The following is a 24670-nucleotide window of genomic DNA, read 5'->3' as shown; positions in this document are numbered from 1 at the left end:
GAAAACACTATCAGCAGAGAAATAAAAAATGTAAACACAAGGGACAGAGAAAAAAAAAGACTAGAACAACCAGAGACCAGAAATCAAGCCCACAATATGGCAACAGAGCCGCGCTGGCGCCATCTTCCCTCACAGCACCAGGCTCCAGAGAGGAAAGGTAAACAAGGAGCTGAAGTGAGCAGCAGCAGATCATTTGGGTGTAATTTAGTACATTTTGGCTATTTCATCACTTGTTTATTTTATTCTAGACTACATACTTTTTGAAGATAGGGTTTTTTTTTTTTATTAATCTTGTTAACTCTTATAATAGTGCTAGGTAACTGGGCCTTGTTGCCAACACATATAATCCCACCTACTAAGGAAGATGAGGCAGGAAGACTGCTTGAGCCCAGGAGTTGTAGATTAGCCTGCTAAGCCATATAGTTAGATCTGGTCTTAAACAAACAAACAAGAACAACAACAACAAAAAAACACATGGTGGTGCACCATGCACGTAATCCCAGTACTTAGGAGGCTGAGACAGAAGAATCACAGTTTCCAGGATTGAGGCCTTGTATAGTAACTTAGTGAGACATTGTTACTATAGTAGAATGAGAAAACCTTTTGTGGAGATTTTCAGTGTTTCATATCTTGATAGAAGCTCATATTATACAGAGACATGTAATGTCTAAAGACAATGAGCATACTTTTAAAATGTGTGCATTTATTGTTTGTGAAGTTGACATTAAAATAAAATATTGAGATCTATTTCATGATCTACAGGCTGATAGTCTTAAAGTAGAGATTTAAGGGTGTCAAAATTAGTTTTAATGCATTTTGAAAAAAGCTTTGATGAATAGATAAAGAAATAATTAGATGTATTATAAAACAAGTCCAGTAAATTATTGATAATAGGAAGTGGGTGGTGAGTACATGGATATTCACTCTAAACTTAAAAAAAATTTAATGAAGCCACCATTCAGAATGTTAACATAATGTGAAATCTGGGACCTGCTATGAGTGAATCTTCTGAACCAGATAGTTCAGAGCTTTTGTTTTATTTTATAAACAAGAATACAAGACAAAAGAAAAACTCTTAATAATTTACAACATGGGAAAAAATGTGTGCTTTACCATCTAAAACCAAATGAATTAAAATATAAATAAAAATAAGATTGTATAAAGGAAAACCAGCAAGAAATAGTTCCTTCCTCTACCATTAATCTACATTGCAGAAAGAAAAGTTTCTGAAAATTCAAAACACAGATAGGATTGAGGATCAATTTTATGCAAACTACATCAACATCATCTGATCCACATAAAAGATTTAATGAGTAAATACCAACTGGTTTAAACCAAGACTTTGGTTAAAGACAATGAGAAGTCGCCTTCTTCTTCTTCTTCTTCTTCTTCTTCTTCTTCTTCTTCTTCTTCTTCTTCTTCTTCTTCTTCTTCTTCTTCTTCAGTGCTGGGTATTGAACCAAGGGGCATTCTATGTCCAAGCTATACTTTCAGACTTTTGTATTTTTTACTTTGAAATCAGATATTACTAAGTTGCTGAGCCTGGCTTTGAAATGTGATCCACTTGCCTTAGCCTTTCAAGTACTGGGATCACAGGTAATAGCCACCATGCCACTTGAGAGTTAGAATAAAAAAAAATGACTTAAAGTATTGACACACCAACAAGATCAATGAGGTAGTGACAAGATATGGAATAAAACACAATTCAAAAATCCAGAAAAGTGAAAGTATATGTGACTATTTTACCCTGGGTGAGAAAAATAAAAAGTTAAAATTTGCAGTCTGGCAATGGTGATATCTTATGTCTTAGGTTTTTTTTTTCTCCTACAGGCTGCCAAAGTAAATAATATCTTGTATAGAAAGTAGCCCAGTTGTATGGCCTCTGAGTGGAACAGAAGGTCTCAGTTCCAAAAATGGTATACTAGTGATGTAAAAAGATAATGTTTTCAATGACCTAGGAAATAAAATGAAATTACTGTCTAGGTGAAGTAACACTACCTTATGACTCAAATTATTATTTCAACAGTTTTTAAAACTATAAAATTGAGAGCTGAAGATGCAGCTTAGTTGTACAGCAACTGCTTCACTAGCACAAGGCCCAGGCTTTGATCTCCAGAACTTCCCAAATAAAAAAATTACTTGGTGACTGTCTGTTCTTACGTGGGCACTCAATGCTATAAACTTTCCTCTTAACACTACCTTCAAAGTGTCCCATAGATTTTGGTGTAGTGTCTCTATTTTCATTTAATTCCTGGATTTTTTTTATTTCTCCCCTTATTTCTGATCTTACCCACTCATCATTCAATAGTGTATCATTCAATCACCATGTATTTAAATAGTTTCTTTTGTTATTTATGTTGTTGATTTATTTCCATTCATTTGTGGTCTGAAAAGATGCAGGGAATTATATCACAGCTTTTTAATTTGGTGGTGCTTGCTTTGTGGCCCAGCGTGTCATCAGTTTTGGAGAAGGTACTATGGGTGCCTGAGAAGAAGGTATATTCTGCTGTTTCTGGTTGAAATATTCTGTATATGTTTATTAGGTCCATTTGGTTTATAGTTTTCTTTAGTTTTGAAGAGTCTTTACTCATTTTTTGCCTTGAAGATAAATCTAGTGGCATGAGTGGTGTGTTGTTTTCCCAATAGTATTGTATTTGGGTCTATTTGAGATCTGATGTCCTGAAAGGTTTGTTTTACAAATGTAGATGCACCCACATTTGTATTATTATATCTTCTTGGTGAATTGTTCCTTCTAATAAAAGGAAGTGCCCTGATTTGTCTCTTCTGATATGTTTTAGCTAAAAGTTTGTTTTGTTGGATATCAGTGTTACTACCCCTGCCCATTTTTGGTCTCCATTAGCATGGTGTATCTTTTTCCATCCTTTCACTTTTAGCCTATGAATGTCTTTGGATTTAAGGTGAGTTTCTTGCAAGCAGCATATATTTGAATTCTGCTCATCAAAGGAAACCATCAAGAACCTAAAGAAAAAGTCTACAGAATGGAAGATCTTTACCAGCCATCATTCTGATAAAGGGCTAATATCCAGAATAAAAAAAGAGCTCAAAAGACTATACTAGCAAAACAAATAACCCAATCAAGAAATGGGCAACTGAATTGAATATTCACTTCACAAAAAAAGAGATACAAATGGCCAATAGATACATGAAAAAATATTCAACATCATTAGCCATCAAGGAGATGCAAATCAAAACTACACTGTGATTCCCTCTAACCCCTATCAGAGTGGCAAGGATAGAGATAACAACAAATGTTGTAGAACTTGTGGGGAAAGAGGAACTCTTTTACACTGTTGGTGGGAGTGCAAACTAGTTCAGCCACTATGGAGATGAGTGTGGAGATTCCTTAGAAAATTGGGAATAGATCCACTGTATGATCTGGCTTATACCTCTCCAGGGTATTTGTCCAAACAAGCTGAAATCAGAGAATTACAGTAACATATGCATACCCATGTTCATAGCAGCACAATTTGTAATTGCCAAAATATGGAACCAATCTAGATGTCTGTCAATAGATGAATGGATTGCAAAATTATGGAAAATATACACAATGGAATTCTAATCAGCAATAAAAAGAACAAAATCATGCCATTTACAAGAAGATGAAAAGACCTGGAGAACATTATGTTAAATGGGATCAGCCATGCACAGAAAGAAAAGGTCATATGTTTTCTCTAACATACCAAAACTAAGGATACAAGAGGGACTTCAGATAAAGGAGGGGAAACCTCAGCAAGCTATAATGAAAGGTAGGAGAGAAAGAAGGCTGAGGTTGATTAACAAAGGAGCTACATTCAAATATGTATATAAGTGTGAATGTAGCATGGTCAACCTGAACAATTATTGTTGGGAGGGAGGAAAGGGGGAGTGGGGGAGAAGGCACCAAGCACTGTGTGAATGTATGCCTTTTCCAATATTATCCACATAAAAATAACAGGGTAAATATAACAAATTTTTGTCTTCTAGCTAAGATATACAAAACCAAAAAAAGCATCACCTCCATCCTGACTACAAGAAAAGCTTAATGATCTAGAGTATAACTTCTCCTTAATCCATCAGAGAGAAGTAGTTGAAAGGTAACAACTAGGTTGAACTCTAAGTAGAAAAGGATCCATAAATATTGGCTTACCTATAATAGGGTTTGGGAAAAAAGAGATAAAACTTATCTAAAAAATTTAAAGGCAAGTTGTGGGGCAACATGACAATATAGAATTCCTTAGGGTTGAAGATACAAGGCATTTAACCTCTACTTACAGACTTATCTTTATGGATTTTCACCAGGCATAAGGGAAAAAGGATGAAAGGAGAGTGTGGATTTTGAAAAAGTTTTCTTGATGAAATATGCCTGAGAAAAAAGTATCTCCTCGATAGCAAAAGTAAGAAGTGTGGTGGGGTCCTTTACCAGAAAAAAGTCTTTTAATAACTCAAGAAGAGTAGCAAACCACTGTTTTGCAATACCATTCTACAGAAATATAATAGTTTAGGTTTTACATTTCAGACTATAATTGATTTGAATATTATTTCTATATGTAAGGAGAAGTATCTTTATGCATATGGCTGAATGAATATTATTAAACTATTTGTTGAAGCACTATTCTTTCTTCATTGACTTTTATTTGCACCTGGTGGGTGTGTTTGTATCACTATTTAATTGATATAAATTTTCTAGTTTTACTAATAACATTCTTTTGAACACTGAATCTTCATAATAAATTATGAATCAAATGTTAACCTCTCAAAATTTTTTTATTGGTGCATTATATTCATACATCATATTGGGGTAAAAAACTTGTGTGTATAGACATGTACACATCACTGATTTAACCCCTACCCAATTCCCACCCCATTCCCTCCCCTTTCCTCCCTCCCTTGCTCGGCTTAGTGGTTGACTTTGATATGTTTAAGTACATTGTATGTTTTAGAGATTTTCCTCTTACCCCCTCCTTTCTCCTCCTTTAGGTTGTCTTGTGTGATCTTCCAAAGGATTTTCTTTTTCATCTAGAGTTCCTCCTATGACCCAATTCTCCCTAATACTCACATATTAAGGAAAGTATCTGATTTCTTATTTTTTGTGACTGACTAATCTCACTTAGCATAATGTCCTCCAGTTCCATCCATTTCCCTGAAAATGATGTCATTGAGTTTTTTTTTTGATGGCTGAGTAAAATTCCATTGTGTACATATTCCACAGTTTTGTAATCCATTCATCTAAAGTTTTAACTGTTCTAGATGCTTTTTAATAAATTTTTTATAAATTTTATAAATTTTAAAGTTAACTTTGTAATTATTATCAAATTCTATTATTGACACTATATATTAATTAAAGGAGTTAATATTAACCATAGTGTACCTTTTATCTATGAACAGGGTATATATGTCAATTTTTGAGGTTTTCTTTTATTTCTTTCCATCAATTGTAGATTTTAGGACAAATAAATTTTAAAGTTTTATTAGATCTGTTCATAAATGTTTTATAATTTTTATACTGCAATATAGGGTTTGTTTTTATATTTCAAGTTCTTATTGTTCATTGTTAGTATTTAAAAGAGAATTTGTTTTTTGTGCATCCTATGACATTGGTAAATGCCTTTATTGATTTCCATAGCTATTTTTGTAGATTATTTAAAATTTTTACTTAGATAATAATGTCATCTTTGAATGAAACTATTTTACTTCTGCTTTCTAATATATATGCCTTGCATTTTTATTTCTCATTTTTTAATGGGCAGGTTCTTTAGTATAATGTTTGAAAGGAATGGTAAGAAAAGACATTTTTGTAGGAAAGCTCTAGTATTTTCCATATCAGATATGTTATATTATCTGAAATCAACAGAAGTTTTAAGTTTCAAACTTTATTTTTACATAAATACCTAAATGACTTTCAGGTACATTTTTTCCTACTGAAAAATTAATGATAACTTTAAATTTACAATTTCCTTTTTTGTGATACAGCCTGTTAAATATCCTTATGGAGCAATAAAAACATGTATAATTTATCAAAATATGAGCTTACCTTTACAAGATAGATGTCAAGGAAATAAAAAATAATGAATAAGTCTATTGAGTTTAAGAATCTGCTCACAAAAGCAGCTTTGAAACATATATACATTTTATTGCTGAGTAATATAACTATTTTGTGAATATACACATTTTTTTCCATTCATCAACTGAGAGACATTTAGATTACTTCTACTTTTTGGATATTATGAATAATGTAGCTATGAAAAGTCAATATCATAACAGAATGATAGTGTAAAGATCCACCATCTTTTATTTTGTATATGGTGATTCCATTAAATTTCCACTAAAATTAGAATCACATATGGTGATTATTAACATCATACCTTACTTGACTCCATGCCCAACCCACTCATCAGAATCTCTGAAGGTGAAGGGTCTAAAAATTATAGTAACCACATCATGAGGCTCTGATGTGTAGCCAGGGTTAAGAAGCTTTTTTTCTAGAAAGTATTTTATTAGTTACAAAGCATCCACAATTGGCTTTTGCAAGTTTGAAAATGTTTCTTTCTAATCCTCGTTCTACAGAAGCATTTTTAATAATGGAATTATAATAAATTCTGTTTTGTGCATTTTCTATATATGTTCAGAATATCATATTATGTTTCTTCTTTAGTTTACTGATATGATGAATTGCATTGATTGCCAAATGTTGAAGAGGCCTTCTATTTCTTGAATAAGCATTCCATGGGTTGTGATTCTAATTTAGCCAGCTGGTTTCATGGGGAAACCTTTGTTCTAATTCAAAATACATCAGGTATGTGTTTCCACTGAGGATCAACTTACAGAATTCCCACTTCAGGACTCAGTTAAATTCTCTTTAAAATATTCTAGATAGCGTATGAAAGAAACTTGATTATATTCAAAGAGTTTCTAATTATTTTTAAACATTTTATACAGCATATACCAGCAGCAGAAAAAGAACTGGATAGCAATTCAGGTTTATGAATTTTCTGCACAATAAGAGCTAATTATAGTTTTTCTTTTTCTGGAAGAAGCATACTTACAGACAAAGCTTCATTTTGAGGAAGTGTTTTTTAATCAATGCAATCAGTCAAGTCAACAAATATTAATTGAGAACCTTCTTTATATGGTAGACTGTGAAAAATGATCAGAATAATAAATTTTTCTGGATTTTTAAGAAGTTTACACTCTCTTTGTAGCTCTAAAATGCATGTATAAGTAAATGTAATGCCAAATAAATTTAAGACTTGCTATGATCTTAAATAAGAAACATTTATAAATGCTTAGTATGTCTTGGTGACCATGGTACTTGAATATTATATGCATTATAAATTTAATTATTAAATGAAAATAAAGTAATTAAAATTGTATTGGCATTATATATGTGAGGGAATAAAAATTTCTAGATAGTAAATGGTTGAATAAGAGGAGAAATGATTTCTCTAGTTTTATTTTTTAATTAATTAATTAAAATTTTTTTTGTTAGTACTGAGGGTAAAACCCAGGGGTTAGTCTACCTCCTGGCTATATGCCCAGACCTATTTTATACTTTATTTGGAAACAGGGTTTCACTAAGTTGCTGAGAGCCTCACTAAGTTGCTGAGAGCCTCACTAAACTGAGGCTTGCTTTGAAACTGGGTGATCCTCCTGTCTCAGACTCCTAAATTCTGGGATTACAAGCATGCACCACAATGCCTGGCAATTTCTCTAGTTTTAATGTATAAAAGAACTCCTTTATACAAAGACGTATTTTCAGGTCGAAAGTAAATTTGCACCGGAGTCAATTAATCTTGTATTAGAGTTCCCACTTCTCTACATCCTCACCAGCATTTGTTGTTTGTGTTTTGAATGATTGCAATTCTAGTTGGAGTTAAGTGAAATATCAAGGTAGTTTTGATTGTTTTGATTTACATCTCTGATTGCTAATGATACTGAGCATTTTTTCATGCATTTTTTGCCATTTGAATATCTTCTTTGGTGAAGTGTCTATTTAGTTCACTTGCCCATTTTTTTTTTTTTAGCTCTTTGTATATTCTAGATAACTATTCTTCTATTGGAAGACTAAGTGGCAAAAATCTTCCCCCATTCTGTTGGATCTAGGTTGAGGTTCTTGATAGTTTCCTTTGCTGTTCAGAAGCTCTTTGGTTTAATGCAATACCATGTATTGATCTGCCTTTTAGTTCTTGTGTCTTTGGGGTCTTGTTGAGAAAGATTTTTCTTTTCTTCTTTTTTTTTTTTTTGGTGGTACTGGGGTTCCTGGAAGCCCTTCTATCTCCGGGCTACACTCCCAAACCTATTTTTACATTTTTAAAATTTGGAAACAGGGTCTCCTAAGCCAGCGCACGTGGCTGGCTTCGAACCTGCGTGATCCTCCTGTCTCTGCCTCCCAAGCACGGGGATTACAAGCATGTGCCACCACGCCCGGCATTGTTGAGAAAGATTTTATCTGTGACTATGTGTTGTAGTATTGGACCTATGCCCTCTTTAAACATTTTGCAATACCTTGTGTGAATCTTGAATGCTAAGATAAAGATTATAAATTTATCTTATCTGAAATTGGAAGTCATTTTTTAAATTGGAAATATGATAAACTTAACGGATAATCACTGAACTGTAGTTATATGCTAAGCAGGAGGCACAGTGATGAAGAGACAGACACAGACACTCTCCTCATGGACCTGGCATCATGGTCATGGTAGCATTTCATCTGTGTTTGGATGCCATTGAAAAGTTTTAGGTAAGGGGTGAACGTGATTTACTTTTCATGCTACAAAGATATTTTGCTTCTCCATGGACATGATCTTTATTCTTCCAAACTTGAATTATAAAACAAAATGATAAGTAAATGACCAAAGTGATTATAAATTTCTCTGTCATGGAGGGAACAAAAGTTATGAAAACAGAAAACAACTTGAAGCAGAGGGGAGCAATATAGCTATTGTAGATTGGACACAGAGTTCTTCTTGAAGAGGTGACAATATAAGCTAAAAAACAGAGAGTAAAGATAAATTAGTCACATGTGAAGAGATGGCTGCCCAGAGAGATTCTTGGAAGATAAAAACTTCTGTAAAGATGGGAAGCCATTTGAAAATCTAAAAAAGAGAAAAATAACACCAAATGATTGCAGTTTAATAAAAGAAAGGAATAATGGCTCCAAATGAATGTAAAATAATTAGCAAGGGCCTGATCACATCAGGTTTACAGTCATGGTAATATTCCAAATGTGTTTAGATACAGTCAAAGAAATTTTAAGTAAGGACAAGGAAGATTTCAATTTTTATGTTAATAATATCTCCGATTTTCTGTGGCTGGAGGAAAGAGTGGAAGAGATAAGAATTACGTCAATTCCTGGCAAATGGTGTCAGTGGCCTAGTTTAGGTTGGAGAAAATTCAGGGTGTGGAGTGATGAAAAGTTAAAAAAAATGCTTGAGTGCAAGTTCTGCTTCTCTACTTAGCTATGTGATCATCTATGACTCACCTGAACTTGGTATCTTATACACAGGATAGCAATAGGATCTATATAATCAATCCTTATGAGGTCAAACTGGAAATATATATATATATAATATTTATTTTTATATTTATATTATAGTTTTATTATATTTATATATATATTTATTATATTTATATAAATTTATTATATTTATTTATATATTTATTATTTATATATTTACTTATATATAATAAATAAATATGTATTTAGTTATTTATTATAAATATATATTTATATATTTAGTTATATATTAAATATAAATTATATATTTATTATATTTATATAAATATATTTATATTATATTATATTTTATATTTATTTTATATTTATATATTTATATATATATATATTTTTTTTTTATACAAAGTGCCTGTCACTCAATAAGAGATTAAGTAGTGAAAGGCTGGCACTGTATACTGATAAGAGGAAAATAAAAGCATGAAGAAACACTCTTTCTTTTATGGATAATATATATATATATATATATATATATATATATATATATATATATATATGCCTTTTTATTATTAATATGATTTATGGTCCCAAATGGTTTGCTTATTCTATCCTGTAGAATTCCAAAATGATTGTATCTCGTTAAAAGAGATAGAAAAATAATGTTCAAACAAATGTCATTTATTTTGGAGACACTATCACCACTAATCTTATCATAGATTTATTTCTCTTATTCCCAAATTGGAACTTGAAAGCTAGAGAGAAAGCAAAAGAAACAGGACAGAATTTCACAAATAACTAGAAAGGGCAGACATTCCATTTTATTGGTTGTTCTTCCAACAATGAGGGCAATATGAAGGAATCATATTATGAATTGCTTTAGGAAATACTAGAAAATACACCGCATAAAATGTGGTTATTATGAGTCAGATGCAACAAATCACAAAGATCATAATTAGAATAGCAACTGTGTCCACAGCAAGTGTAATGTAGAAAAAGGCCAGATTTGATGATAGAGCTTGGGCTCTGGAAAAATAAATTGGTTGAGACAAGGACTATGGCAGGCTCAGCCCTTACCATGAGAGATAGAAAGAAGAGAATAAATCTGAGTTCACTCTTATGATAGGTGGATGTTTTGAATTAGTTAGTTGAAAAGTATAGGGCTCAATCTAACTTTACTTTTTTATATTTTAACATTGTTATCTACTATTTTTTCTTTAAGTTTGTTTTCTTCAAGAATAGAATTGGCCAGATTCTCTCTAAATTTCTATTCTATCCTAAAACAAAATATATAAAAATATGATTCATATGTTCTTTCTTTAATTTATTTATTCAAAAAATATTTATTGAATTCTTAATTTATGTCTTACACTGTTCTAGATTCTGGTGATATAGTATTGAAAATAAGTAAAAGTTTTTATTTTGATTAACCCTACATGTGAGGAAAGGGGAACAAATAATAACAATATAAATATTTAAAATAGATGATATAATAATTAGGAGCTGAAATTAATAAGATAAATAGTTCATGAAGTTAGTATATGGTATATGGTAGTGATTCAAAAATGGGCAATTGAACTCAATAGGTACTTCTCAAAAGAAGAAATTAAAATGGCCAATAAATAAATGAAAGCAATATTCAACATCCCTAGCAACCGGAGGAAACACAAATGAAAACTAAACTGAGATTCCACCAAACAGCAATTAGAATGGAAACCATCAAGAATACAAACACTAATATGTTGTAGTGAGGATGTAGGGATATTGAAATATTTATATGCTACTGGTAGAAATGCAAATTAGTACAGGTACTTTGGAATCAGTGTGGAGGTTCCTCAGAAGACTAGAAATGGAATTACCATATGACTTAGCTATACTAGTCCTAAAGTATCTTTCCAAAGGAATTGGAGTATTATGATGATACATGAATATTCAAGTTTATAGCAGCACAATTTACAATAGTCAAATTATGGAACCAATTTAGGTGTCCATTAACAAATGAATAGATAATAAAACTGTGATACACACACAATGGAATTTTTCTCAGAAATAAATAGCAAAATTATGACATTTGCAGGAAAGTGGATGGAAAGTAAGAATATTATGATAAGTGAGATTGGGCAATCTCAGAAAGTGAAGGCTCATTGTACTTTCTCTCATATATAGAAGCTAGAGAGAAACTAAGAAACAAAAGGGACTTCAGATAAAAGGATAGATCAAAAAGTAGAATAGTGAAAGGAGATTTGAAGAATGGGGTGGTGATTAAAAGAAGATTTTATGAAAGAAACAGTTAAAATAATGCTATGCACATATAAATATCAATCAATAACATATATGAGGAGAAGGGGTGAAGTGGGAGGCAAGAGAAACACATAAAGTGTTGTGTGTATGTAGACACTATCACTATGAACTGCATTATGATTTGAGACTGTAATACATGAATGAAAATATAAAAATTGGCAAAATAATAGTAATTAAGTATATCAAAATTAAAACTAGTATGGGTTAAAACAACAAAAAATATAAAAATAAAAAATTGATGTTAAAATTAAGATAGTGTGGCCTGGGAAAGACTACAAGGAGAAGATATTTGAGAATCAAAATCTGAAAGAGGAGAGGGGGCAAGGACAATGCTGGCAGAGGAATGAGTGGGTGCTAAACCTTTGAAGCAGGAGCAGGTCTAGTGTGTCACACACAGAGTAGCTATGTGTATTAGTCCATTCATGTTACAAGAACAAAGTAACAGACTGTCTTGTAAACAATAGAAATTTATTTCTCATCATACTGGAGAATAGAGAGTATAAGATCAAGGCATGGGCACATTTACTGTCTGGTCAGATCCTGCTTCCTAGTTCATGAATGATGGCTTCTCTCTGTGTCCAGGAATGTTCCAGAGGAGAATGAGCTTTCTAGGGCCCTCATCCCAGAGCACTCAGACACTAAGGGCACTAATCCTTCACAGGAAGGGTCTCCCCTCAATCTAACTTCATAGTCCCCACTTCCTAAAACTATCACTTTTAGGGTTAGAATCTCAGCATATAAACCCTGCAGGGACATAAATATTTTTGGGGTTGGGTGGAGTAAGAGAAGAGGCAGTAGAAGTATCAGAGTTGTGACATAGGGAGGACACATTTCATAAATTTTTATGGACTGTTGTAAAACTTTAATCTTTTACTTAAAATAATTTAAAAGTATTATTTCTGATTCCCACAGAGAAACAAAGTACAATAGCAATATTTTAAAAATTATTTCTAAATAGTCACTATCTTTGTCTACTGTTTCTGAGAAACTCTCCTTTTTTCTTTTTCTTTGTTTACTTTTTATATTTTTATTGGGGCACTGTAATTATACATCATAGTGAGATTAAAAGTAATATATTTATATGTAGGTACACATAAATATAAACACTTGATGTGTTTTCTTCTGAATCCCACCCTACTCTTATGCTCCTCCCTTCTTGCACATGCCCATGGCAGTGATAGTGATATCTTCATATAAGATGAGAGTATTATTTGGACTGCCCTCCCTAAATCCCCTCCTCTATTCAAGTTGTATCTCTCTTCATTTATCTGAAGTCTATTTTACTTCATATTTTCACTTTAGCTTCCACATACAAGAGAAAAGATGGTCACTGGCTTTTTGAGACTGGCTGATGTCACTTAGCATAACATTTTGCTGTGCTGTCCATTTTTCTGCAGATGACACAAGTTTGTTCTTTATGGCTGAGAAAAATGCCATTGTGTGCATATATTAGTTTTCTATTACATTCATCTGTTGACCAACATCTATGCTGGTTGCACAATTTGGCCATTGTGAGCTGTGCTGTATTAAACACAGGTATGTATGTATCACTATAACATTCTGACTTCAATACTTTTGGAAAAAAATGAGGAGTGCATATTGCTGGGTTAATGGTAGTTACATTTGTAGTCTTTTGAAGAACCTTCTAATGATCTCCATAGTGGTTGTAATAATTTGTAATCATATTAACCTTGTATGAGTTATTATATTCCAAGTTCCTTACAAGCATTTATTGTTGTTTGTATCCTTGATGATTGCCATTCTAATTCACGGACCTTCTTCATGCCACATCATAATCAAATGACTAGTAAAATTCCAGTAAGTGCTCTATGCATATATGTCACTATCAGAATGAACTACATTATGATGTGGGACTATAATGCACTAATAAAAGCATAAAATAAAATATGAATGAGAAAAGATGACTATTATTATAGAGGTCAAGAATAGAATCTGTCCTTTTTCTTACAGAAAAATCAATAAATGTGTGTCATGTCAATGTACTTCCCATTCATGGATCAAATGGGAAGTTTACATTATTAAAGCCTTTAGATTCCAAACAGTGCCCTATGAAAGTTTTTTTTTTTTTTAAAGTGTATATTTTATTTTGTGGGTGAGAGCCAAATTTTGAATTTCCTTGTTGGTCCCATTCTCTTTGCAGCCTCCTTTTATTCCTAGACCTTTTGGAGTGCTTTATAGTAAATACATTCAGTTGCTATTTTCTTCAAGAAAGTGTATTCTGATTAGTATATTTCAAGAGGTGATTATATATTGATCTTCTGTCTGGTATTTTTAGCAGACATAAACTCTTGGCCAAGGCATAATCCCTTCAGGAATGCTTCATGCTAATTAAGGGCAGTCCTGGTTTAAATGCCAGCTGCCTATGAACTCTACCTAACACTGAGATCAAACACACAAAGAAGCTGTTCACAACAGAAGCATTCCTAAAGGTTTATAAGAAACTGAATTTATGGAAATTTACTTTAAAAATTGCATTGTGCATGGAGACTATAATGTCTAATTCCAATATCTCAGAGAAAACATATTCATTGAGGATTGAAATACCTTAATCTCAAAGAGTAGTAAAATGTCTCTAGCACAGGGACCGCATGAAACAATAAAGAGAATTTCTGATATAGTGAAAATCCTAATATGAGCTTCAATATGAAGTTTAAAAAAAGAACGTCAGTTTTATTTTCAAACTCAGTAAGAAATCTAAGGCAATGCACTCACAATTAAAATATAGCTACTATTTTTCAGAAGAAAATATATTTTCAAAGGAGTTCAATTTAGAGATGTGGATTATAACTTGAGAAAAAAACCCTACATTTTATATTGACTTCATTAACTATGCACTTCATACTAATGTAATGCTTTTGGGAGAAAATAATGTACAGTAATGGAACTGACATTCTTTCATTACTTTATTTTTATTCTTAACTACACCAGGATGGTGCTGAGACAGAGACAAATGAAATTGTGTAGTTGAAGGTAAAACTTTCTAATACATGAACTTTTAAATACTGTATTCAGGTGCGGGGCACACCAGATTCCCGGAGAAACCAGGGCCTGGGTCGCAGGACTCTGGGCCCCAGGCGGAGTCATGCAGGCCACGACGGACACCTGGAAGAACCGGGGCCTGGGTCCCAGGACTCTGGGCCCTGGGCTAGTCATGCAGGGCATGCCGGACCCCCAGAGAAACCGGGGCCCAGGTTGCAAGGCCCTGGGCCACAGGCGGGGGGTCAAGCAGGGCACACTGGATGCTCAGAGAATCTGAGGCCCAGGTCACAGGACCCTGGGCCGCGGGCGGGGTTGCACGAGGTACTACCATCGCGCATGCTTAGGAACACTGGACAACATTCAGAGTGGAAAAAGAGCCTGGGAAAGATTTGAAATGATGGAGGCAGTGGCAATGGCAGTGGCTAGTACTCAGGGAAGGCAGAGATCTGATGCATTACACCTGGAACTTTTGAAGTAATAACTCCAGAGGCAAAATGCTACCACCATGCACCCTTGGGAACGTGGGACAACCTGCTGGGTGAAGAGGGTGCTCAGATCGGAGCCTGCCGAGGGGTGAGGCCGGCAACGGGAACAGCAAAACTGGGATTAGAGGCTGCCATGAGGCAAGGCCTGTGCTGGGGCCAGTGAGGCCAGGATTGGAGCTTGCCGAAGGGTTAGACCAGTGCTGGGGTCAGCAAGGTCAGGATCGAAGTCTGCCATGAGGCAAAGCCGGTGCTGGGGCCTCCAAGGCCGGGATCGAAACCTGCCTAGAGGTTAGGCCAGTGCTGGGGCCAGCGAGGCCAGGATCGGAGCCTGTTATGAGGCAAGACCGGTGCTGGGGACTTCAAGGCCTGGATTGGAGCCTGCCAAGGGGTAAGGCCAGTGCCGGGGCCAGCGAAGCGGGGATCTAAGCCTGCCATGAGGCAGGACTGGTGCTGGGTCCCCCGAGGCCATGATCAGAGCCTGCTGAGAGACAAGGCTGGTGCTGGGGCCTCCGAGGCCAGGATAGGAGACTGCTGAGGGGTTATGCTGGTGCCAGGGTCAGCGAGTCTTGGATGGCACCTGCCTTGAGGCAAGGCCAGTGCTGGGGCCACCGAGGCCTGGATTGAAGCCAGCCGAGGGGTTAGGTCGGTATGGGGGCCAGTGAGGCCAGATTTGGGGCCTCCCATGAGGCAAGGCTGGTGCTTGAGCCAGCGAGGTCTGGGTCAGTCCACCAGGTGGCCAGGCCACTACTGGAGCCGTCAAGAGTGGGATCGGTATTTGCAATGTTGCATGCACAGAGAAATATCACAGAAAATAAAAACCAGATGCTCCCCCTAATTAGCAATAACTAAGAGGAAAGGGGTAACAGGAAGAGGTAAAGTTACAGAAAGGGCCCTATAGCGAAGCAATTAAGGTGACCAATCAGAGGGTATGTAATAGGGGAGGATGGAACCTCTTTAAAACTCAGGAGGTACGTAGACAAATGTATCAAAGTTAATCACCAATCAAGCATGGGATGGAGGGAGAGGGAGGGAATGGGATGGGGATTGGATGAGGGCTAATTGGATGATGTGTGCTTGTATATCCTCTCAAGTCTTGTATTCCAATGTGATGTATGATTACAAAGCACCAATAAAAATAAATTAAAAAAAATACTGTATTTACATCTTTTAAAAACAAATTATGTAAGTAAATGCACCATAACATTGTTGAGAGGAATAATTGAGGTATAATATGTAAGATACCAATAAATAGTAGATTTTCCAGTTTCAAAAGATATTAATATTTATTAAGGTTATATTGTTTTTTATAGTTAGTTGATTTTCTAATATTTATTGGTTCAAAGAAAAGGATTATGTGTAACCTTACATTGAAAGGAAATATTTTATTATATATAAACCAGAGGTTTCCACACTTAGATCAAAACTAGAAATCTTCTGAAATGCTGTTAAAACACAATAATGGCTACTTGTATAAAAATAATTTTTTTTGTAAGAGGACCTCAGCTGATTCTCAAACAGTGAGAACTGAAAATTATTAGAATATTCTACATTGTCCTTACTTCTAAGGAAATTCAGTTTTTCCAGGTCCATCACCAGTGAATACAGTAAATAGCTTATTAATTTTTGTAGACTAGCCTTAAACATATTTAAAATACATTGTAAAATAGGTTTTGGTATTTTTCCAATTAATCGTGTATTCATAATTCAACTTATTTTAAAATCTGAGACATGAAATGAGGTGATGTGGCTGTGACATCTGCTGAACTGTAGACATCTTGTCACCTCCAGAACATACCTTCCATACTCATCTCCATAGTGGTTGTCAGGCACTGCACAACCTAAACTTGTTTATCTTTTCCTGAATGTTCTCTGTTTTTAATCCTTTTCCAAATTCAGCATCTGTGCTGAGCTTTAGATGAATAGTACAGTCACAGAATTACCATGCAGTTTCTCTAACCCATGCAGCCTACTTTATTTATCTCTGCTGATTCAGACCACAGTCTGGAGTGATCACTGAATATTTCTGTGCCAGGCTAGCATTATTACCACTTGGTCCTTATTTTGTATATAATTTATCTTTCTTCCCTCTTTAAATAATGTTATATTTCATGTTACACCCTGTTAATTTTTACACAATTCTTTGTATATATGATCTCAAACTAAATGTCATTTGCTCTGTAGTCAATAGCTACTATTGTTTGTAAGCTAAAAAATAAGTTTGTTTATATTTCCCAATTTAATGAACTCAAAGCACTTGAATTATATACTATTCTCACTTTTGATTCAAATCACTGATCCCCTATAAACCACATTTGATTTTAATAAAACTTTCTACTCACTGTGAACTCTTATATGCAGAGAGATTAAACTTCTCTTACAATTTAAATTTCCTATATTTCTTCATTCAAAATTAATTTTATGTTGTTTCTCACCATATTTCTATAATTTTTAGTAATACTATATAAGCTCACTCTAGTGATCAAAATAATACCAAAAATCCTATGTTTATTAAATCAAAGACTCCAGAAGCTACCTTGTCCTGAAAGACCTTGTTCTACATCTGTTTCATGAAATTAATTTAAATAGTCATAACTTTTATTGAAATATTTTTAAATGTTTATTTACATCAAGAGAAACAGACATAATAATGTAAAAATGGAATTTTGGGGTCAACAAATATTCATAGTTAAAATTCAATTAGATAAATTAAAAATAATATTCAAGAAAAGTAATTTCCTTTTGTTTTACAAAGAACACATTGTTTAGCCCTATTATTCAGAAAATTAAATGTCAATTTGAACATCTGACTCAATTACAAATCTACAGTTTACACTGTCCTAAAGGTTGATGTTAAAATCTAGTCAATATAAAATAAAAAAAAGAAGAACGTATCAATTCTGAGAGAAAATAGATCCTGCTAATTACAAGAACAACTACAAATAAATATATAAACGTGTAAAAGAAAAATTATCAGTATGGAAAGCATTTCCGAAAAAGGAAAAGTTGTATGGATTTTGTTTATTTAACTTTTTATTATATGGTAAAGCGTGTAGGTGCACTAGCACCCTCTTCCACATGCATTAGTTATGAAGCTCTCAACACCAGAAGTGTAACATCATAACAGTGCTTGGTTGCAGAAGCTTTGTAAACTTTACAGTGCAATGCATGTTATTTCTCTGAGGCAAACCAAAGGTATATTTCTCCAAATTCTTGCTGCTTTCTTTAGCAGCATTTGTTAGAGGATATTTTATATACATTTGTAATAGATAAAAGTAAGGCTGATTGCAAATCCTTTCTACAGTCTTAAACCATGCACAAAATTTTTTGTTGAAATTGTGTAGAAATTAAATTGCATTCTATGAACCAATATGAGCATATTTCTATAAACATAATTATGTGGACATAATTTCTTAAGAAGCAAAATGCATATAGAATGTACTCAGAAAATTATATTGTATATACTTTTTAAATGCATAATTCAGGAGTGTAAAATTTTATGGATTTTCAAAATGAACACATCTGTGCAAAAAATGCCTGGATCAAGAAATAAAATGCTCCCAGCATTCCTGAAGGCTTTTTTTGCTCCCTTCTGGTTCCTTACTACTTTAGTATAACTATTCTTTATATTCTGCTTTAATTTTGTTTGTGTTTGAATGTCATATAAATCTAAAAATACAATATGTTCTTTTTGGATATTTCTTCTGCTTCTTAATAGTATGCCTATGAGATTTGTCTATAATATAATTGTATTGTGTTCATTCATTGATATGTAACATCCAACTGTGCAAATGTACTTTATTTTATCAATTTTTTACTCACTTATCCAATGAATATTTGAGAAGTTGCCATGTTGGAGATACTATGAATAGAACTGTTCTGAACATGGTAGAAACTGGTTTTTGCAAAAATACGTATACATTACTTTTTTTTTTTTTTTTTTTTTTTTTTTTTTTGGTGGTACTGGGATTCCTGGAAGCCCTTCTACCTCCGGGCTACGCTCCCAGACCTATTTTATATTTTTGAAACAGGGTCTCTTACACCAGCGCGGCTGGCTTCGAACCTGCGCGATCCTCCTGTCTCCGCCTCCCAAGCGCGGGGATTACAAGCGTGCGCCACCACGCCCGGCTATACATTACTTTTGACTATATATTTAAAAGAAATTGCAAGGTAGTTGCTGCACATCTTCAGCAATAACTAGTACTGTCAGTTATTCATTATTTATCCATTAGATAATATTTGAAATTTAATTCATCCTGTTGGTAGCCATTTCTCATCATTGAATTAATGGGAATTAATTTGCATTTTCCAAATGAATAATGAAGTCCAGAAGGCTTTGCCTTAGAGAATTTTTGGGGTAAATTTATTAGTCACTGCTCATTTAGTTCCTATTTTAGTTTATATTTTTTAACATTTCTTACTGATTATGAGTTCTTTTCATATTCTGGAAACAACTAATTTTTTGGAACATTTGTATTATGAATATTTATTTCATTCTTTGAATTGTCCTTTTACTACTTTAGTTCATCTTTTGATAAGCAGAAGTTGTTAGTTTTAATATAGTTAAATATATTTATATTTAAGTCTTTGTGTCTTATCAGAGATCTTGTATCCTTTTATATTATGAAGATAGGTTCCTATGTTTCCTTCCAAAATGTTATTTTGCTTTTATATTTAAAGATAATGCCCATCTAAACTTAGTTTTTACACATTTTTGAGGTAGGATCCAGGTTTTATTTTCTCTTCATGAATATACAATTAATCCAGTAAATATTTATTAAAGAAATCATTCATTCTGTACCACACTCTAATTTTTGTCATTAATCCAAATAATATATAAGAATTGAATTTTTTATTCTGTTTCACTGGCCATTTTGTTTACCTCTGTACTATTGTCATACTAGCTTATTTTTATCATTTTACAATGGGTCTTAGTGTTTGCTTAATTTTTTTCTAGATTTTTTTCTTCAAGAGTACAATAATATTAGCTGAAATTTTAATGCAATAGTGTTTATTGAAGAGATAGATTTGGAGATAACTTACATACTTAATATTAATTTTTCTGAGATACATCATGGTATACTATTCCAATTATTTATATAGCTTCCAGTCTTATCAAGTAGGAGGATTGATCTACAGCAAAGTGCAGTTTTTTTCAAAGTAATGATGCCATTTCAAAGAGAATGCATAGCTAATATATGATGGATGGGGCAGGGGTATAAAGACTTGGAAATATTAGTTAACTATGGTGTAATATCATTTTGCTAGGAGATCAGCTATGAATGTCACTGTACCTACCATGAAATTCAATTTCTTTCTCTGCTTCTTTTTCTTTCTTCTTTGGACATTACTCTAGAGCATCATATTGTATAGAACTTTGGCAACCATTTATAATCATAAAAAAAAGAAAGAGAGGAAGAGAGAAGTGAGGAAAGGAGGAAGAGGAGCGAGAGCGAGAGAGAGAGAAACCAACAGAGGAATCTAATATTTTGAATGTCAGAATTTCCAATGTTGAAACCATCTATCTCTAGAAGAGCCAATAAATGAGATTCACTGATATCTACTAGTGTTTAAGTCACTTTAGTCATCCTATTAATTGAAATGAAAAAAACATGTCTTACAGAAAAAAATTTTGTATTGGTTTTATTTCCAACTATGTGCAGATAGTGAGAGAGAAAATTTTAAGATTTTAACTGAAATACAGACTTATGCTATTATATTTCCTGTTTTTCCAGTTGAGTTTGGCTTTAAATAAAATTGGAATAGCAAGGCTTGTGTTTAGTGACTAATTGATTTCAATTCTACCTTTTATTTCTAAGACTGTTTAGCTTTTATTTCTGTATAATTTTAAGAAACTGGTTTAATAAAGATTTATTGTTATGTTTTTTAATTTTAATTGGTGAATTATAGTCTTATAGTCCCACATGATAATGTAGTAAATAGTTATATTGACATACATGTACATAGCACTTGATGAGCTTTCTCCACGCTTACTCCCCACTCTCCTCTTAACCTATACATGATATTGATGTTGGCATTGGTATTCTCACATATGTATATAGTATAATGCTCATGGAAGCATTTACTTACTTCATCAATTCTCTCTCTCCCCCACCCACTCTTAGGCCACTTCCCTCACTCTCCTGAGGTTTCTTCTTCATTATCTAAGCTTCTCTGCATTCCAGTTACTTCCTAACCTCTACACAGGTGAGAGAGCATTTCATGCTTCACTTTCTGTGATAGATTCATTTCTCTTAGCATAATTTTTTAAGTTCATCCATTTTCCTTCAAGTGACATAATTTTGTTCTTTATTGCTGAGTATAATTCCATTGTATATATATCCCATGATTTTAATAATTTTGTAATCAATTTGTCCCTTGATGGACACCTAGGTTGGTTCCATAATTTAGCGATTGTGACTTGTGTCGCTATACACATGAACATGGATGTATTTCTATGATAGTATGATTGCAGTCCCTATGGAAAGTTACCCAGAAGTGGTATCGCTTGATTATTTGATGGATCCATTCCCAGGTTTTTGAGAAACTGCCACACTGATCTTGATAGCAGCAGCATAATTTTTTAATCCCATTAACAGTGTAGAAAAGTTCCTATTTCCACACATTTTTGCCAGCATTTTTAAGCAAATATTACTATATTGCCTTTTATTCTGATAAGAGAAAGTTTTTTTTTTTTTTTTTGTGTGTGTGTGTGTGTGGTACTAGGGTGAAACCCAGAGGCTTTTCTACCTCTGGGCTACACTCCCAGACCTATTTTATATTTTATTTGGAAACAGGGTCTCACTGAGTTGCTGAGAGCCTAAGTAGCTGAGGCTGGCTTCAAACCTGTGCGATCCTCCTGTCATAGCCTCCAAAGCATGTGGATTACAAGTGTGCGCCACCACGCCCGGCAATAAGAGGAAGTTTCTTGAGATCAAAATTTATATCTGAATTTCATTGAGTATACTCCTCTATTTTGAACTAGATCAGACTATAAAACATTTTTCCAGGCTTGAGGAACCATAAAAATAACAATTAAATTATTAAATTCTTAACTTTTTTTATTGCTCAGCAACCACTGCAAAAAATAAACATAAACTTCAGATTTTTGTGTGTATGTCTGTGATATGAAAGATTGGAGCCAGAGGCAATCCACCTCCAAGCCACACCCCAGGTTTATTTATTTATTTTTTGTTTTGAAACATAATCGTACTGTTACTAATAGTCTTGCTACTTGCTATGGCTCTCCTCCAACAGAAATCCTCCTGTCAGCCTCGTGAGTACTAAGATTACAAGTGTGTTTCACCCTGCTGGGCTTAGAATCCAAAATTCAGTCAAGAGAAGGCTCTCTTGCTTCTATGGTGCCTTCTGAAACAAACTCTAATTAAATGGTCTCTTCAGAGGAAAGAATCTCTAAGGATAAAAGACTTCAGAATTTCTTGATTGGGTTATTTGTACTGTTAGTATTGAATATTTTAAGTAAATTGTATATTCTAGATATTAGTTCTATATCAGAGGAATAGCTAGTAAAGATCTCTCATTTTGTAAATTATTTAGACTATGTTTTTCTATGATAAGCAGAGACTTTTTAGTTTAATGCCATTCCATTTATTCATTTTTGTTTTAACTCTCTGAGATTTGAGGTTCTTATTGAGAAAGTTTCTACCTGTACCTATATGTTAGTGTGTTGGATCTATGCTATCTTCTAGTAATTCTGGTCTAATTTTCAGGTCTTTTGTTCATCTTGAGTTAACTTTTGTGCAAGGTGAGAGGTAGGTATTTAATTCCATTTTTTCTACAAAAAGATAAAAATTTTCTCAACACAATTTATTAAAAAGGCTGTCTTTTCTACAATGTATGTGTCTGGAAAATTTGTTTTAAATCAATTGGCTATAAATATTGATTTGTTTCTGTACTTTATATTTTGTTCCAGTGGTCTGTGTCTCTGTGCCAATATCATGCTGTTTTTATTACTATAGCTCTGTAGTATAATTTGAAGTCAGAAATTGTGATGCCTCTTGCATGATTCTTGTTGATGAGAACTGCTTTGGCTATTATGGGTCATTTGTTTTTTCATATAAAATTTAGGATTGATTTTTTCTAGGTTTGGGCAATTGAACTTAATAGCCACTTCACAAAAGAAAAAATGCAAATGGCCAGTAAATAAATAAAAAAATGTTTAAAATCAGTTGCAGTTAGAGACATTCAAATAAAAACTATACTAGAATTCCATCCAGCTCCAATAAAAATCCAAGCAAAATAATTGCTTGTGAGGATGTCGAGAATATAGGAACTCTTCTACACTGTTGGTGGGATTGAAAATTAGTACAGTTGCTGTGGAGATCAATGTGGAGATTTCTCATAAAATTTGAAATAAATTCATTATATCATTCAGTTATACTACTCCTGGCCATCTTTTTAAAGAGACTGAAATAGGAATAGTACTATGTGCATATACATGTTATAATAGCAAAATTTACAATAAAGAAATTATGGAACCATCCTAGATGTTCATTAACAGATGGATGAATTATAAAATTATGAGATATACATACAGTGGAATTCTACTCATCAATATAAAAACAAAATTAAATAGTTTGCAGGAAAATGGATGGACCTGGAGATAATTATGTTAATTGAATTAGCCTGTCACAGAAAGTAAAGTCATATGTTTTCTCTCATATTTGAAAATTAGGGAGTGAACAGGATAACAAAGGGATTTCAGGTAATGAAGAAAAAACCATTGGAGTGAGAGAAGTGGTCCAGATAGGGGTGGGGGGATGAGGTGTGGAGGGAAAGACAATCAACGAAAGAATCAATTCCACTGACATTATGTACATATGTGAGAATACCAATGTCAATTTCAATATCTTAAATGAGGAAGAGAGGGGAACTGGGGAGAGATACAGGGGAAACCCAGCAATACTGTGTGTATGCATGTCACTATCACTACATTATTATATGAAAGTATAATGCACAAATAAAATATAACAAACTACAGCAGTTGGGCATGATGCATTTTTACAATTTTAAATTTGTTAGTGAGAAAAGGCAGGGGTGGTTGTGCACATTTGTAATCTCAACATTTGGGAACCTGAGAGAGTAGGATCACATTTTACAGACAACCTCAGCTACTTAGCAAGAAATGCCCTTGGCAATTTAATGGGTACTGAGTTCAATCTGTAGATCATTTTTGGAAGAATGGCCATGTTGATGACATTTATTCTGCCTATTCAAGAACATTGAAGATCTTTCCATCCCTTAAGGTATTCTTTGATTTTTTTAAATGTTTTGTAATTTTCTTTTTAGATTAGAGATCTTTTACCTCCTTGGTTAGGTTTATTCTTAAGTATTTTATTTTTGTGTGTGTGATATGCTAAATAGAAGTGTTTTCTGAATTTCTTTTTCAGTGGATTTATTATTGGCATACAGTAAAACT

Source organism: Muscardinus avellanarius, assembly GCF_963383645.1.
Source record: "Muscardinus avellanarius genome assembly, chromosome: 8".
Taxonomy (NCBI): Eukaryota; Metazoa; Chordata; class Mammalia; order Rodentia; family Gliridae; genus Muscardinus; species Muscardinus avellanarius.
Note: the sequence above shows the minus strand (reverse complement) of the source record.